An 18,909-nucleotide genomic window follows, 5' to 3' on the forward strand; every position below is an offset into this window, starting at 1 on the left:
TTTGATTCCAAATATTTGCCTTTTCATTAGATCATATTGCCTCTCTATGAGACCAATACAACTATTTTATATATATATATATATATATATATGTATATATATCTATATATCTTCAGTAATGTCTTATGTTGTTGTTGGGTTGTTTCAGTCATATCTGACCATTTGTGACCCCATTTGAGTTTTTTTTGGCAAAGATGCTGGAGTGGTTTGCCATTTCCTTCCCCAGCTCATTTGACAGATGAAAAAACTGAGACAAGCAAGGTTAAGTGATTTGCCTAGGGTCACACAGCTAGTAAGCATCTGAGACTGTATTTGAACTTGGGAAAATGTCATCCTAATCCCAAAGTCAGTACTATAACCACTGTGTCACCTAGTTGCTCAGTGTCTTTTATTCCACCCTCCTGTATGTCCTTGTTGATAACAAGTAGCATCCTAGTTACAGCCTTCATAAATATTTCCATTGCATCCTTTGAGTGATTTGTAATTTTTTTTTCTTCTGAGATACTGGTATTTATATGCCAGCTACATAGTATCACAAGAACACTGATGGCCATTTTCCACAGTTTAGAGCACTGAAAACACTGCACCAGCTCCCAGATATGATCCAGATTGCTCCCTTTCTTGGGTCCCTGCCTATCTGTAGTCTGGGTCCCTATCTATTCCAAGATATGCATGTCAATGGAATGTTTCAACAGGATAGGTAACATTATGGGTAATTTTTAAAATCCATTTTGCTTCTCCATATGAATGGCTGAACCAATCTTTTGTTATTGTCATCAGTTAGTCTGACAAGTCTTTCTAGAATTCAATGAAATTATGAAACTGCCATCTTTAAATAGAATATCTTGTTAGCAATGGAAAAGCCATCTTTCATTTGAACTCTACACAGCACATTACCCATGATACTGGCAAACACTTTAGGTGAGCATGTGCCACTCTCTTTTATATCTTGATAGGTCATTAACTAAAGTTATATCACCAATCACATCTGTCATAGAACTTGCATTTATTTCCAGCATACATGAAGGAGAGACTTTGGTTGAAGAGAGATTCCAAGGCTTCTGGCCATAGGTGTTCTCTAAGCATTTGCTTCACCACCATTGTACTTTAAATTTGAGTCCATTCTTTCCATGGATGCTAGGTGTATTTGTGTGACACTGTATCCCAGGCTACTGAGGGTGAATATTTTATACTAATTATTCTTACTATATACCATCTTAATGAATGTCTTTTGCCTGGAGCTAATTGAGCCTATTGACTGACTATTACTAGAACCACATTAGTAGGAGCTTGTTAGCAACAGTAGTAAGAGTAGTAGCCACAGAGTTACCCTGATTTACTGCCACTAGACCCTCAGAGTAGGCATCACCCTCTGGGGACATGAACTAAAAGTGTGAATGCAAATTAATGGCAGTAACATCAGAAGAGGTCTTCTTGTGGTTGTTGAGTTGTTTCAGTCATGTCTGACTTCTTGTGACCCCATTTGGCGTTTTCTTGGCCAAGATACTAGAATGAGTTTTCATTTCCTTCTTCAGCTCATTTTACAAGTGAGGAAACTGAGGCAAACAGGGTTAAGTGACTTGCCAGGGTCATACAGCTAGTAAGTGTCTGAAGTCAGATTTGAATTCCGAAAGAGGAGTCTCCCTGATTCCCAGCTCAGTGCTCCACGGTGCTGCCTTTCACAGGGAGAACTACATATACAAATGATAACGTAGACATATGGGTCTGTAGTTACTGGTTTCTTCTTGGTTGCTCTATTTTTTTTTCATTTGGAGGACAGGGGTAAAAACCTTGTCTATGACTATTTCTATCCTTTCGTCATCTTTCCTTTTGAGGTCTTTTGAAAACCGATCTACTAGTATCTTTTAAAATTGTGTCACCTTCAGCAGGTTTCTTCTGCCTATATTTGATCAGGCCTCATCACTGCCTGTGACTTCATCTGCCTTAGATGTCACTACCACTTTCTTACGGAATTCATCATGTGCTGAAGTGGTAGAATGATGTTTCGGCTCTTGTCACCAATTAGATCACCACCCACTAACTGATCTGTTTTACTTTACATCTTTGTTGTCCTACCAATGTCACTGGAAAGTGATCTCCAGATGATCTGACTTAGCTGGGCCTTATGCCAAGCTCTCTGAAAGCGCCTGTATCCATCATCTTTTTTTCAGGGTTTTTTGTTGTTGATGTGGTTTTGAGATGATACTGCTCTCAATCTTCTGTCCTCTTTCTCCTCTGTGTTTTACAAATGAACTTCTGTTTTCACCTGTACTGCCCCCAGGCTACCATGTCTTTTTTTTGTCAAGGTTCTCATCAAGGATAGATTCTGGGTTTCTTGGCCTCCTCCTTGTGGAGACTGTGACTTCTCTAAGTTGATGAAGTCAATGACCTTGCTTTTCTCAAGTTTCCATTTTAGCAGAGTCCAGAGCGTGTGTAAACCAGGCAGGTGGGAATTGCTAGAGTCAAATCAAATCAACCAGTCAATCAATAATCATTTATCCAAGATGTGCTAATCACTGAGGATACAAGAAGAGGTAAAAGTCTCTGCTTTCACAGAGCTTACAATCTAATGAGGGTGATAACATGTAAACAAATATACAGAAAATGAGCTATATAAAGGATAAATAGGAAATAATTAACACAGAAGAGGCACTGGAAGGAAGGTGAGGTTTTAGCTAGGACTTAAAGGAAGCCAGGGAGGTCAGTAGAGTTAAAGAAGAGAATTCTAGGTATGGGGGACAGCCAGAGTAGAAAGAGGGAGTATCTTGTTTGTGAGACAGTCAGGAGATTGTTGTTGCTAGAACCAAGAGTGCGTGTTGAGGAGTAAGGTATGAGAAGACTGGAAAGGTAGGAGGGGGCTGGGTTACGAAGGACTATGAATGCCAGAGCATGTTATACTTGCTCCTTGAGGCAATAGGGAACCATTGGAGTTTACTGAGTGTGGGTTTGGGGAAGTGATATGATTGGATTTCTGCTTTATCCCTTTAGTGGCTGAATGGAGGATAAATTTTAGTGTCTTCTCATCTTTTTCCATTCTTTTAATTAGGTTTTTACTTTGTCAGTTTAGTGAAGCATACAAAGAAATACAGCAAGGCACATATATATGTATATGTATATATTCATACATATATACATATATACACAAGGGACTATAGAATAAAATGTACAAAACCCAGGTGTGTTAATAGATACAGAGATAGATACATAGATACATATAGAGATAACAACTATATGATATTTAAAATTTTTATTTTTAACTTATGGACTAAATAAAACAAGCATTTCCATAACAGAGTACAATAAAAGAGATAATTGTACATAAAACTGCAGATCTATTATATACAACTTGCTATTCCTTTAAAAAATACAAAAAAATTATCATGTAAATTTTTTTAAGTTTTTTTTTTTTTTAAAGAAAAAAGGTACGAAAACAGGCCAAAAGGTGGAAGAACTTCAGGCAAGACTGGTAGTAATCACAGAAAAAAAGAGATTTTCTTTGTAATTTGTTGGTTCCTGTGGCTCTTCCTTGTTCAAGTCAAGGGATTTGGGATGGTTTTTTTTACTTCATCTTGCGTGATTACTTGATTATTGATTTTGATCTATAGTTATTGTTTATAACCAAAAATTTTAAGACGGAAGATATTTCCATTTTCATCTTGATGTTATCTTGGTGCGCACCCTGTGACCTTGTGACTGATTCTCTGTTTGTTTGTATATACTGGAATGATGATTTCATTGGGATAAAGGACTCCAGAGAGAGAAACTCCCTTGGCACCTTCTTGGCAACTTAAAGTCTTAGAAAATTACCTTGAGCACTGAGAGATTAAGTGACTTATTCACCATCCCAGGACCAGTATGGATCAATGGTGGGCCTTGAGCCCAGGGTGGCCTGACTCTGAAACCATCTTTCTATCCTCTATGGCCATGTTGCTGACTTTCTTCTTTAACAAACAAATAAAAAACAAAGGATTCCCAATGGATGGGAGCAAGGGCTCTGAGTAGTCTCTAGGCCTTTGGTCTCTTTACTTTCTTAGTCCTGAACTGTATTTTCCAATGTAATTTTGATGGCTTTCTGTATGTGCTGACTTTTATGTGGAAGTTACCAAGCCTCAGTTTATATAGCATAGAGATGGGGAGTGACTTGGCATTCACTGGTAGACAGAACTCCCAAGAAAGTCAATCTGGCATAATGGATAGAGGGTGGACTTGGAAGCCAGGAAGACCAAGGTTCAGATTGTACCTCTGAACACATACTGGCTCTGTGACCCTGGGCAAGTCACTTCAATGCTCTAGGCAACCCTCTCAGAATCTAAATCACAGAAAAGGTGCTGACCTATATTGGTCAAGCCCTTGAAATATATTATCTCATTTGTTCTTCCTGGCACCTGTATTAGATAGGCAGGGTGGTTATTATTCCTGTTTTATAGATGAGGAAACTGAGACCAACAGAGTGATTTTCCCTAGGAAAAAGAGTCACTTTCTTCTAGTCACTCAGGTTTTCAGCCTCAGTGTAATCTTTTACTCTTTATCCTCTCTTGTCAATTCTATCTCTATATTATCTCTCACCTCTCCCCTTATCTCCATTCAGACCTAATTAAGGCTGTCTTTACCTATCTCCCACAATATTGTGATAGTCTTACAACTTCCAGTCTCTCCCCTCTCCAGTTCATCATTCATTCAGCTGCTAACATGGTCCTGCTGAAGAGTCACTCTAACCTTGTCATTTCCCTGCTCGAGAACCTCCCTGACTCTGCCTCTAAGATAAAATTCTGTGTTGTTGTTATGTCATGTCCCAACTGTGATTCCTTTGGGAGTTTTCTTGGCAAAGATACTCAGATGTTAGATTTGCTATTTCCTTCTCCAGTTCATTTTATGAATGAGGAAACTGAGGCAAACAGGTGACCTCCAGGGTCACAGCAGTAGTAAATGTCTGAGCCTGGAGCACACTATCCACTGTGCCACCTATTTGACATTTAAAGTATTTCACAAACTAATATCAGCCCATCATTACAGGTTTATTGTATATTACTTCTTTTCACACATACATTAGCGCATAGCCAGACTGGTCTACTAAGTGGTCCCTGAAACATGCATGAAACCCTGCTTCCAAACTTTTGCACAGGCTGTACCCTATGCCTAGTCCACCCTTCCTCCTTATCTCTGCCTCTTAGAATCCCTACCTTTGTTAAAGTTTCAGCTCATGTACTTCTCCAGAATCATAGAATGCTAAGGACTAGAAGGGGTATCAGTGGTCATTTAGTCCAACTCATATTTGAAAGGAATCCTCACTGTCATGTATGTGACAAGTGGCTGGCCAGCCTCTGCTTGAAGGTCTCCAGGGAAGGGGAATTCACCACCTCTCTAGGCTCCCCATTCCACTTTTGAATAGCTCTAATTGTTAGTAAATTTGTGGTGGTGGTGTTTTCTGACAATAAACCTAAATTTTCTGCTTTGCAACTTCTAGTGCTGTCCTCTGAGGTCAAACAGAACAAATATAATTTCTCCTGAATGTGACAATCTTCAAAGACAGTTCACATGCCACACACACCCTTGCCCCAAATAGGACATTCTTCTTCTCCAGGTGTAATATCTCCAATTCCTTCAGCTGAATCTCATATGACATAGTCACAAGGCCCTTCACCATCTGGATTGCTCTCCACTGGATAGTCTCCATTTCATCAATATACTTCTATAACAGCAAGGACCCTGGCATACACAGGAGGGCTTGCTGTACAGGTTCTTAAGAGCTTGCTTTCTAAAAGGAAAGCAACTTTTAGGGGGGTCAACAATCTACTTTAATTACACTCACCAATAGAGAAAATACAAGCAGAAAAATAAAGACCAACAGACAGATCCAACTGTCTGACCATTACATACATATATAGTTACCAAAGAAAGAAGCACCAACATCTGGGTTTTCAAAGCTGGGGGGTTCCTTACCAGCTGCCCAGAGTCTTGTCTGGCCAAATAAACACTTCCGATGAATAAGCCCCCAAAATAAAACCTCACCTCAGAGTATATGTACACTTTTCATAGCCCAAGGGCATCACAACCCTTGAGAACCAGTGCCTCATTAGAAATTAACAAAAGATGTGGGCCTTCCTACAGAACAAATCTCCCCTAATTAAGCTTCTCATACTGGGCAGTCCCATTAATCTGCATAAGAAGTGTCTGTTTGGCCAGACGAGACTCTGGGTAACCACTAAGGAGCCCCCCAGCTTTGAAAACCCAGATGTTGGTGCTTCTCTCTCTGGTAACTATGTATATATGGTCAGACAATTGCATCTGTCTCTTGATCTGTGATGTATGTATTGGTTATGGTCAGACAGTTGGAAGCCCTGTCTTTGGTCTTTCTGTTTGTAATTTCTCCGTGTAATTTCTGTTTGTATTTTCACTGAAGTGCAGCGGGCTGATTTTTTCTCCTGGTTCAAGTGAATGATGTATGTGCTTGATTAAAGTAAATTGCTGACCCCTCAAAAGTTGCTTTCCTTTTAGAAAAGCAGATCTAAGAACTTGTACAGCAGGCCCTCCTGTGTATGCTGGGGTCCTTGTTGTTACACCTTCCTAAACTATAATTCACAGAATTGGGCACAGTAATATGAATTAGAGAAGGAAATGACAAACCACTCCAGTACTTTGCCAGGAAAATCCCAAATGGGGTTATGAAGAGTTGGATATGTCTGAAACAACTCAACAGCAACAACACCAGAGGCAGCCCAATTAGGATATAGAGGGATGATCACCTCCTCATTCCTGGAAGCCTCTCTGAATGCAGCCCAAGATGGCATTAACTTTGAATTGCACAGTCATACTGCAGTCTTGGATTGAATGTGAAATTCATCCAAGCCCCCAAGTCTCTTTCAGACAAACTTCTGTTCTCTGTTTTGTCCTTTAAAGCCCTTCACACCTTGACCTTTTCATACCTTTCTGTTCTTATACCTCATTCCTCTCTACAATCCAACAACATTGACCTAATCGCTATTTCTCACACATGACACTCCATTTCCCAATTCTGGACATTTTCATTAGCTGTTCCCTCATCCCTGGAATATTCCTCCCTCCCACCAACACTTCCTGGCTTCCTTCAAGATCCAGATAAAATCCTACCTTCTTTTGGAATCCTTTCCCAATCCCCCTTGATTCTGGTGCCTTGACTCTGTTGATTATTTCTGATTTATCTGCTTGTTTGTACAAAGACACTTACGTATTGTCTCCCCCATTAGACTGTGAGCTACTTAAGAGCTGGTTCCATCATGTACTTTTCTTTGTATTCCTAGAGCTTGGTACAGTGCCTGGCATTTAGTTAGTACTTAATAAATGCTTGTTGACCAGCTCACTGTCTAACCATGCCTTCCTTGTCCTGCACTTTTGAAGCTGATTTCTTAAAGCAAGTGTACTTTATATTTATCCCTATCAAATTTCATCTCATTAAATTCAGCCCAAAGCTCTGGCCTATCAAGCTTCTTTTGCTTCCCAACTTAGTCATCCACTGTGTTAGCTATTCCCCACCGTCACCACCCCAGCTCGATGTCATCTGAAAATTTGATAAGTAAACCATTTATACTTTATTGAAGCAAGTCATTGATTAAAAAAAAAATGTTCAGTTGAACAAGGTCCACCTCAGATTCCTGCTGTATTCCACTAGAGACTTCCTGTCACGTTGACATTAAGCTATTACCACCTGCTCTCTAAATCTAGCTAGCCACCAACTCAGCTCTGAATCCCTATATTATCAGCTAGTCTACATCTCTCCATCTTCTCCACAAAAATAGTGTGAGATATTTTATCAAATCCTTTGCTAAAATCTAGGTTAGACTATATTAAGAGAGACATAGCTTCCAGGAAGGAATCAGGCCACATATGGAGCACTGGGCACATGCATAGACATTTGAGCCCAGGAATTTTACTACTGGTTCTCTTTTGGATTATATCTCTGATAAACTTCTATGCATCTCAACAGGTATTTTTCTAGCTTCATTTTCAATTTTTTATTTAAAGTCCCTTTGATTCTATTTGCAAGACATCTGGCAATGGGAAGCCTTTCGTGGTCCCAGCAGTTTTAAGTGCTATCTCCCCTTTTCTCATATTTTCATGTATATACTTCTCTCTATGTTATATGTCCCCTCCACCCCGAAGGAGACAGACTGTAAACTCTCTGAAGACATTGATTGTTTTCCTTCCCTAGGCCTCAGTTTTCTTATCTGTAAATTGAAGGCGTTGAACTAAATGATCCTTGAGGTACCTTCCAGTTCTATACTGTGATGCTATGACCCATGCTTTCTTGATGTTTTTTATCATCTCAGTTTTGTCTGACTCTTCATGATCCCATTTGGGGTTTTGCTTGTTTTTGGCAAAGATACTAGAATGATTTGCCATTTCCTTTTCCACCTTATTTTACAGATGAGAAAAGTGAGGCAAACAGGATTAAGTGATTTGCCCAGGGTCTCAGAGCTTATAAGTGTCTGAGGCTGGATTTGAATTCAGGAAGATGAGTCTTCCTAACTCCAGGCCTAGCTTTCCATGTCCAAGCCAGCACACTGCTTCACACATAATAGACTTTTAATAATTGCTTGCTAGATTGGAAATAGCAAAGCCAGAATTCTAACCCCACTATGGATTATAGCTCAATACTTCTGCTTCAAAAGCCAGTGAGTTGCCATAGGAGTCATAGCTTCTTGGTAATAAGAATCAAAGCCTCTGAATCTTCCATCCCTTTGAGAGGTTGGCTATTTTTCCCCGTCATTTGTCTAAAAATGCACATACACTGTATTCATTTGCATACTGTTAATGAAAATGAAGTCTCCAAAGTTGAATATTGCACTGTCCTCACACCAATTCTAAACTCTGTCCCAAGCACTTTAAATGAATTAGTCCCATTATCCAATTTATGCACATAGACATTGAAAACCACAGAAAAGTAGGGCAGTAACAAAAGATTCTTGTGTTGGGTTAATTCCTTTAATTTCAATGGAGTTAACAGCAATTTATACATCTGGAATTCTTTTTCCAAAAATCCAAAGAAACTAAAAGCAGAGTCACAGAACATAACTGTAATTTAAACACCCCACCCACTGAGGTATATGTAGGTGAATTTCTCCTGAAAAGAAGCCAAGATAGAAATCTAAACAGTCTTTATGAAGCCTACAAAAATTCCATAAACATTCACTCCTCCCACATTCCTTCCTCCCCCCCAAAAAAAGGGAGAAGAGAAATTATGCATCAATGGATTGAAGAAAAATACACCATATACAAAAAGATGTATTTGAAAAGTATAAGTAAATTAATAACAAAATTGATTTTACCTTGTATTTAGGAATTAAAGAATCTTAATATTTCATGGCCATGCTGGGAGTTACAAGAACCTTTCTTGGTGTTGTGCCCTACTATCCTAAAGCAGTCTGCTTTAGCTCCCCAAGAATATGAATATTAACTTTCTCTAATGGCAGATCTACCCTTTTTGATGCCAGTGAACAACATGACATCATCTCCAGGAGTAATTACTGCTACTGTTCAGTCATTTCAGTTGTGTCTGCTTCTCCATGACCCCATTTCGGGTTTTCTTGGCAAAGATACTGAAATAGTTTGCCATTTCCTTCTCTAATTCATTTTGCAGAGAAGGACACTGAGGCAAACAAAGCTAAGTGACTTACCCAGGGTCACACAGCTGGTAAGTGCCTGAGGTTGGATTTGTATTCATGAGGATGAGTCTTCCTGATTCCAAGCCCAGTGCTCTATCCACTATGCTACCTAGCTATCCCAGAATCAGAAAGCCTTGAATTCAAATCCTCCCTCAGACTGATACTACATATGTGGTCCTGGTCAAGTCACTTAAATTCTACCTAGCTCAACTTTTTCATCTGTAAAATGGGAGTAATAGCAGCACCTATTCTCAGAGTTATTGTGAGGATAAAATGAGATTTTTTTGCAAACCTTAAAGCACCATGTAAATCTTAGCTATTAGTTACCGAGTACTTATTCTGTGTAAGTCACTATGCCTCTGTTAGTGCAACCTAAAATCATATTAGTGTTTTTGGCTGCCTCTAACACTGCTGACTGATATTCATGGTGTGTTTAGAGTACTGGACTTGGAGACAGGAAAACCAGTGTTACAGTCTAACCTCCAATACTAACTAGTTTCAAAACCTTAGCTTAGGCATTTAACTTCGGAGTCTCAGTTTCCTCATCTGTAAAATGGAGAAAATAATACTTACCTCAGAGAACTGCTGCTCATATATGTAAAACACTTCACAGGCTTTAAAATACTATAGTTATTAATATTATAGTGAACTTGAATTCCCCAGGCCTTTTTTTAAAAAACATCTATCTATCTATCTATCCATATCTCAGGCCCGTACAGTTAAATTTTTTAACTAAAGTTTGATTCCTAGAGACATGTAAGTGGAGCCATAGTTTGTGGAGTACTAGGTCTGGACTCATCTTTCCAAGTTCAAATCTGACCTCAGACATTCACTAGCTGTGTGACTCTGGGCAAGTCACTTAACCCTCTTTGTCTCAGTTTCCTCATCTATAAAAATGAACCAGAGAAGGATATGGCAAACCACTCCCAAGTGTTTTGTTTTGTTTTTTTTTTTGCCATGAAAACACCAAATGAGATCACAAAGAGTCATTAAGACTAAAAATAACTCAGTAACAACAATAAAACAAGATTCCTATTCAGTTTCACCTTATTTTGTCTGGCCCTGTTCCAACCTGCTGAAACCTTTCAGATCAATTTTCTTCCAATCAGCATGTTAATTTTTTCTTCCAGCTTTGTGTGATCTGAAAATTTGATAAGCATGCTCTATATGCCTTTAATCAGATCATTGATAAACACGATGATCAGAACTGATGGAGGGTCAAAAGTCATGCCATACGCTTCCCCTTCCCCCACCCCATACAGAAGTAACCCCTCATTAGCTCCCATCATTCAGCCAGTTCCAAATCCACCCATTATAGCTCTCATCTTGCTCATATCTTTCCATCTGGTCCAAAAAGACATCTTGTGAGATTTGGCCAATGCCCTGCAGTCTGTGGTATTTATTTGAGAGTTTGTTTCAAAATATTCTATTTAATAGATTAACACTTCAGTCTGTTTTAAAAAAAAAAGAAAATGAGGTTATCTTGGAAGACCTGTTCTCAAAGGACATATGCTGGCTCAAAGCATTTGCTAATACTCTACCCCTTTAATAATGCCTTCTGTCATTTTGCCAGGAATATTTAACATCAAACTCACCTGCCTGTAATTTGAAGAATTCTCTTTCTTTCTCTTTTTGAAAGAGTGGGCATTTGTCATTCTATACTGCTGTAACACGTCTCCTGTTTACTTCTGTTATTCCATCGTGTCCGACTCTTTATGACCCCATTTGGGATTTTCCTGGCAAAGATACTGGAGTGTTTTGTCATTTCTTTCTTCAGCTCATTTTACAAATGTGGAAACTGAGGCAAACTGGGTTAGGTCAAGTGACAGGGTCTCACAGCTTGTAAGTGTCTATTTGAACTAATGAAGATGAGCCTTCCTGATTCTAAGCCCAGGGTTCTATCCACTTCACTACCTAGCTGTCCTTCTGTTTATTATGGTTCCTCAAAGATCGTTGCCACCAGCTCTCTTACTCACTGGGACCTCATGATTTGAATGCACTGAGGGCAGTTTGGGTTCTCTTTTTCTTCCTTCACTTACCTTGAAAAAGTTTTGAGTCCCTGCTAATTGTTTTTGTTTCATCCTTTCCAGTCTGAAGATGGTTAGCTTTGGTTAGAAAAAAAGAAATAAAATAGTAGGTGAGTGGCTCTTCCTTCTCTGGATCATTCATTATCATTGTCTCTGAAAGCCAATATCACTTCCTTCTTCCGTCCCTTGCTGCCAACATTTTTGAAAAGACTTTTTTGTCGTCCTTGGCATTCATCACAAGCTTCAGCTCATTCTGGGCTTTAACCTTTCTGACCCTATTACTACCTTCTGTTCCCTGATTTTGTAAACATCCTTGTTAAATTTGCCCTTGCTTCTATTTTTTCTGTCTTTTTAAAAAATGACTTACTATGAACTTGAGAAATAGCATACCACAGCTGATATGGACAGGGCCTCAGGGTCTAGGGTTCAAGTTCTATCCATGACCCATACTTGTGTGACCAGGGGTGTGATGACAAATGTTTAACAACCAGCTCTTGGGGTGGGGGTGGAGATGTACAGAGAACATACTTTTAAATTTAATTTGCATAATTTGCACTTTTTCCATTCCTTTCTTAAATCTGGATAACCAATAAAATGATAAATCAAGCCCTGATTTATAGTGCTTGATGATTTTTTGAGATGTGAATGCTCACACTAAAACTGACTCCACTGAAGTATGTGACCCTGAGCAAGTGGCTTAACTATTCAGTGCTATAATCCAGACTATAAATGGAAGACAATGACCTTTATTGGTAGAAAGAATGCCTTTGTGATGGAATTGCTGGTCTGAACCAATCAAAAAAAATTATGAACTTAACTTTAATCATCAACAAAGCCATTTAAACATACTTTATAATTATTCATTCTTCCAAAAAAATCAGCATATGAAATGTCCATAATAATATATCAATTATTTCTGTTTCTCCTTCAGTGTTGTTTACTTGAACTCTATACAAAATATGTGTATATATGTATGTGTGTATATATGTATAAATATATATATAACATTCCCATTTATAGTTATTTAAAGAATATATAGTTATTTAAATATATAGTTATATAGCTAACTATATATGCGTTATATAATTAACTATATATATACATTATATATATATATACGTAGTTATAATTATTTAAAGAAATTCAGTTGATGAAAAACAGTGAAACTAGAAACCACCTTAGCCAAAAAAAAAAAAATCTTCCTGGTAAGTAGAGAGACACCACCAATTTAAAGTAAAAAGTCAATTTTAAAAAAGAAGAAAAAAACAAATTACAAAAGGATCCTTACCTTAATCAAGTTGCTCCTTATGCCTGGAAAGCCCCTCCTCTCCTCTTTGCATTTTGAACTTGTGGTTCAGTGGTGTCTGACCCTTTGTGACCCCATCTGGGGTTTTCCAGGCAAAGTCACCAGAGTGCTTTGCCATTTTCTTCTCCAGCTCATTTTACAAGGAAGGAAACTGAGGCAACAGGATTAAGTGACTTGCCCAAAGTCACACAACTAGTGAGTGTCTGAGGCCGGATTTGAACTCAGGAAGGTGAGGCTTCCTTACTCAAGGTTTAGACCCAACACTCTATGCACTGTGACACCTAGCAGTTCTTCTGAGCTTCTACCCATTCTTTAAGGTCCATCTCAAAGATTTTATTGTCACCTCCTTCATTGAGTCTTTCCTGGTTTTCTTATTGGTAAAGATTTTCCCCCAAACCAGACCCACACAACTTGGCAGTAAGTAGGCCCAAAATTAAAATAGGCTAAACCTCTTCAGACTGCACGTATTTTTAGCAACTTACTTTCCAAGTAAAGGTATAATTAATGATTAAACTATTTTGCAAATAAACTGTATTTCAAAGAAGAGAAATTTCAATTAATATCAATTAATTCCACTTACTACTTAAGATTTTTATTTATCAGGAAATCACAATGTTAAAAAACAAGTTACTTTGCTAAGCGGTACACATTTTAATACATTTTTTCAGATTTTTTTACTGTTTACATTTAGTAACAACCAAAAACACAGTGAAAAGACATGACTCTCACTCCATTCAGACTAGAGATAAACTGAGGATTGTTAGTTACTTCGGGTCATATAACTAACAGGTGAGAGTGTGCAGTGGTAACCCACCTGTCAAATTACATGACCAGTGCAATAGTGACTCATGGAAAGTTGATTAAGCAGGGCTGGACAAAGCACTCATTACATCTTTATTTTCTTTTATATCCTCTACATTTTCTTGGGCTACCTGAAGTTCTTTGGTGGAACATAAGTGGCCTTTAAGCTAAAGGTTATACAGGCCTGTCCCAAAGACTTCACATAGCATTTTGTTTTGCACCTCTCCTAAAGCACTTTTATTGTAAATTATTGTGACCTTGGTGTATCTCATCCAGAGGTATTCTGGAATCTGCTCCTCCTGACTCAAGAATCAATTGTTAAATTTTCATTGTGAGCCCTTCCATCTTGGAAATCAACAAGCTACAAATCTGGGCTTGATTTATTGTTTTGATGATTGTCTAGATTGAAGAAAGTGGTAGAGAAAATATTAGTAACACAAATTAAACATTAATGTGTGTCATGCATTTTTTATGAAGAGCCAGTTGTTAAACATTCACCAGCATATCACTACTTATCTTCCTGATAATCTCCACATAATAAAAATAATAATAAACTCTATGAAAGTAGAAATTGGATCCTGTCTAAGTCATGAATCCCCTCTGCCCATAGCACAGTACTCGCTACATAGTAAGTGCTTACAAAATGTTTGTGGAAGTGGAGACAATGAAGTTTTACACTGATATATGTGCACTGATGTACACATATATAAATGTGTATATGTTGGTTGGTTGTTGTCCTTTTTTCTCAAAGAGGACCAAAATGACATCACCATGATAAAGTGAAATTTCAGCATGTCTGACTGTGGCTGATCAGACCAATATGAACTCAGAATGTTCTGCCACAGGTTGGGCACAGATAGTCTGTGTGAATATTTGGGATGGATACCCCAAATTTATGCATCCTATATTTACTTTGTGCTGTTTCAATTCTGCTTTGCTCATAGAGCACAGAACCCTTTCTGATGTGGGTATGCCATGCTGAGCAGTCCTGTGCCAGTGTCTCCCATGTTGCACAGTCAAATCCAAAATTCTTTTTTTTTTTTTTTAATTTTAATTTTTATTTTTTTAATGTTTAACAATCACTGCCATACAATTGCGATTTTATCCCTCCCCACCCACCCCCCACTACCTCCCTCCCTCCCCACGACTGCATACAATTCTGTATAGATTCTACATATACTTTCCTATTGAGTATATTTTCACTATAGTCATGCTATGTAGTCAGACTAAGATAAATGAAAGAATCCGTATAACAAATCAGAACATGATACACAAACAGATACACATACACAAACATGATCTGCTACATTATGTGAGTGACTTCCATATTTCTCTCTCTGAGTGTGGAAGGCATTTTGCCTTGAGGTCCACCATTGGGATTTTTTTTTTTTTTCAGAAGTTCTTGTGTTATTACAAAAATCTAAGTCTACCAGAAAAAACTCTCACACACTGTGGTTGTTGCTGTGCATAAAGTTCTCCTGGTTCTGCTCCTTTCACTCAGCATCAGGTCATATAAGTCCTTCCAGGCCTCTCTGAAGTCTTCTTGTTCATCATTTCTTATGGCACAATAGTATTCCATTACATTCACATACCATAATTTATTCAGCCATTCCCCAATTGATGGACATCCCCCTGACTTCCAGTTTTTGGCAACTACATAGAGTGCTGCTATAAATATTTTTGTACATGTGGGACCCTTTCCCATTTTTATGATCTCTTGGGGATACAGTCCTAGTAGCGATATTGCTGGGTCAAAGGGTATGCACATTTTTGTAGCCCTTTGGGCATAGTTCCAAATTGCTCTCCAGAATGGTTGGATGCGCTCACAGCTCCACCAACAATGAATTAGTGTTCCAACTCTCCCACATCCTCTCCAGCATTTATCATTTTCTTGTTCTGTCATGTTTGCCAATCTTATAGGTGTGATGTGGTACCTCAGAGTTGTTTTGATTTGCATCTCTCTAACCAATAGTGATTTAGAGCATTTTTTCATATGATTATAGATAGCTTTAATTTCTTCCTCTGAAAATTGCCTGTTCATATCCTTTGACCATTTATCAATTGGGGAATGACTTGTATGATTATACATTTGGGTCAGTTCTCTATATATTCTAGAAATGAGGCCTTTATCCCCGAGCTTAGCTGTAAAAATTTTTTCCCAATTTACTACATCCCTCCGGATTTTGGTTGCATTGGGTTTGGTTGTGCAAAAACTTCTCAGTTTAATGTAATCAAAGTTATCCATTTTGCATTTCATAATGCATTCTATCTCTCCTTTAGTAAAGAATTCTTCCCTTCTCCATAGATCTGATAAATACACTATTCCTTGCTTCTCCAGTTTATTCATGGTATCAATCTTTATACCTAAATCATGTACCCATTTGGACTTTATTCTTGTGTACGGTGTCAGGTATGGGTCTATGCCTAATTTCCGCCACACTGTTATCCAGTTTTCCCAGCAATTTTTATCAAACAATGAGTTCTTATCCCAGAAGCTGGGGTCCTTGGGTTTATCAAACAGAAGGTTGCTATATTCCTTGCCTACTGCATCTTGAGTGCCAAGTCTATTCCACTTGTCTACCTCTCTGTTTCTTAGCCAATACCAAGTGGTTTTGATAATTGCTGCTTTATAGTACAGTTTAAGGTCTGGTAGCGCTAGGCCACCTTCCCAGGCATTTCTTTTCATTAGTCCCTTTGATATTCTGGACCTTTTGTTTTTCCAAATGAATTTTGATATTATTTTATCCAGCTCTAGAAAGTAATTGTCTGATAGTTTAATTGGTATGGCACTAAATAAGTATATTAATTTGGGTAGAATTGTCATTTTTATTATATTAGCACGGCCTACCCATGAGCAACTAATGTTTTTCCACTTACTTAAATCTGACTTTATTTGTGCAAAAAGTGTCTTGTAATTGTGTTCATATAGTCCCTGGGTTTGTTTTGGCAGGTAGACTCCTAAGTATTTTATACTGTCTACCCTAACTTTAAATGGGAAAATCCAAAATTCTTGAGAGAGACCTTGACAGTGTCCTTGTATCTTTTCTTCTGGCCACCATGTGATCACCTGCCCCATGTGAATTATCCATAAAATAGTCTTTTTGGCAAGCATATATTTTGCATTCGAACAATGTGGCCAACCCATCAGAGTTGTGCTCTCTGAAGCATAATTTGAATGGTTGGCAGTTCAGTTCAAGCAAGGACCTCAGTGTCTGGTACCTTATCCTGTCAGGTGATCCTCAGAATCTTTCTAAGAAAGTTCAAATGGAAGCGATTCAGTTTCCTGGCATGCCACTGATAGACTGCCCATGTTTCATAGGCATACAACAATGAGGTCAGCACAACAGCTCTGTAGATCTTCAGTTTGGTAGTCAGTCTAATACTTCTTCTCTCCCAGACTTTTCTTCAGAGCCTCCCAAACGCTGAGCTAGCTCTGGCAACGTGTGCATCAACCGCATTGTCAATGTATACATCCCTGGAAAGTGCACTACCAAGGTAAGTGAATTTATCCACAGCATTCAAAACTTCTCCATTTGTTGTAACCAATGATTCCACATATGGATGGTGTGGTGCTGGCTGATGGAGCACCTGTGTTTTCTTGGTGTTAATTATTAGGCCAAAATTAGAACAGGCAGCAGAAAATTGATCCCTGCTTTGTTGCATCTCAGCTTCAGAGGCTGCATTGAGTGCACAATAGTCTTCAAACAGAAAATCATGCACCAACACTCCCTCCTACGTATACATATATATGTATATGCGTATGTATGTGTATATGCACAATATAATCTTGTCTTCCTATTGCATGGAATCCTTAAACTCTCATTGTTCAGTTCTGTTTTTCAGGTTATCCATTACTTGAGGAAGGTTTTCTGCCTTATGCTTTGAGTTCCTTATTCTCTTTCCAATTTTTTCTTCCATTGTTGTTGTTGTTTAGTAGTTTCAGTTGTGTCCAACTCTCTGTGACCCCATTTGGGCTTTTCTTGACAAAGATACTGGACTGGTTTGCCATTTCCTTCTCCAGCTCATTTTACAGATGAAGAAACTGAGACATGTGGGTTAAGTGACTTGCCCAGAGTCACACAGCTATTAAGTGTCTAAGGCCACTCTCACTTTAATTCTAACTTTTAAAAAATTTCTTAATTTCTTCTAACCATTCTTTTAGTGTTTTTGGCTAAGTCACATTATTCTTCTATTTACTGTAGAGTTACTCTTTTTTCATCAAGGATTACCTCTTAGATACCCATACTATTATACTTTTACTTCGTTGGTTTTGGTGCTTTCTTTTGTTTACTCATCTTTTCCCCCAATTTGGTTTTTTTTTTCTTGTCTTGCAGAGATTGGGTCCTCTTAGTATGGTTGTGCTGGCTTTCCGGGTATAAGCCTTCATGTGACCATCTAACTGCACATAGGAAATGAGGGAGCAAGTTGTCTCAGCTGGCTGCAGGGCTGGGGAAGGGAGGAAACCAAAAGTGAGCTGCTCAGCTGGGTCCACTGTCCAAGTGGTAGTTCACTGGCTGGCTGTTTGTGAAGGTGTTCTGTCTTCTTTTTTAACTTTTTGAGTGCAGTACTAACATCAACCATCATAATTTACCAGAGTTTTGTTGATTCTCTATATTATTTATACTGGAGTAGTCATGATTCATGTTGTTCTTTGAGCTCTGCTTTCTTCCCTCTAAAAGCCATTATTTTAAAAACCAATCATTTTTCTTTTTAAATTTGTATTGATATATTTTGTTTTTATATCACCTTCATTTTCAAATATATCCCTCTTCCCTCCACTACCCAGGGAACCATTCCTTATAACAAGAATCAAAAAGAAAAGGGAAAAGTAGCAAAATTAATCCAACATCAGTTAAGTCCAACAGTATATATGGGAGTTCCACTCCCATATTCCCCCACCTCTGCGAAGGAGAGATTAAGGTGCATTTCCTCATCTCTTCTTCTGGAACAAACTGTCATGATGATCACTCAGAATTCACTTTCAATTTCTTTTTCTTCATTTAGATTATTGTAGTCATTGTGAATGTTGTTTTCCTTCTTCTGCTTTTTTTACTTTGCTTCCTTTCATGCCTTCCCCTACTTCTAATTCTTTATATTTATCACTTTGTACCAAACAGAAATATTCCAATTTATTCAC

The 18,909-nt window shown here is 38.2% G+C and overlaps 1 long non-coding RNA gene across 10 annotated transcripts in view; it reads left to right on the forward strand.

Annotated features, from left to right (window-relative positions):
- Nucleotides 1–18,909, forward strand: part of LOC140527937 (uncharacterized) — a 36,224-nt gene that overhangs the window by 4,986 nt on the left and 12,329 nt on the right. For 6 of the 10 annotated variants that reach the window (XR_011974977.1, XR_011974976.1, XR_011974979.1 and 3 more), the window contains one exon: nucleotides 17,170–17,267. This is a non-coding gene — a long non-coding RNA (uncharacterized lncRNA). Of the gene's footprint in view, nucleotides 1–126; nucleotides 11,776–16,619; nucleotides 16,849–17,169; nucleotides 17,268–18,106; nucleotides 18,303–18,909 lie in introns of those variants that run through there. The other 4 variants (XR_011974983.1, XR_011974984.1, XR_011974982.1 and 1 more) reach the window with 3 other exon arrangements.

The sequence above is a fragment of the Notamacropus eugenii genome, chromosome 2 (genome assembly GCF_028372415.1).
Source record: "Notamacropus eugenii isolate mMacEug1 chromosome 2, mMacEug1.pri_v2, whole genome shotgun sequence".
NCBI classification, from domain to species: Eukaryota; Metazoa; Chordata; class Mammalia; order Diprotodontia; family Macropodidae; genus Notamacropus; species Notamacropus eugenii.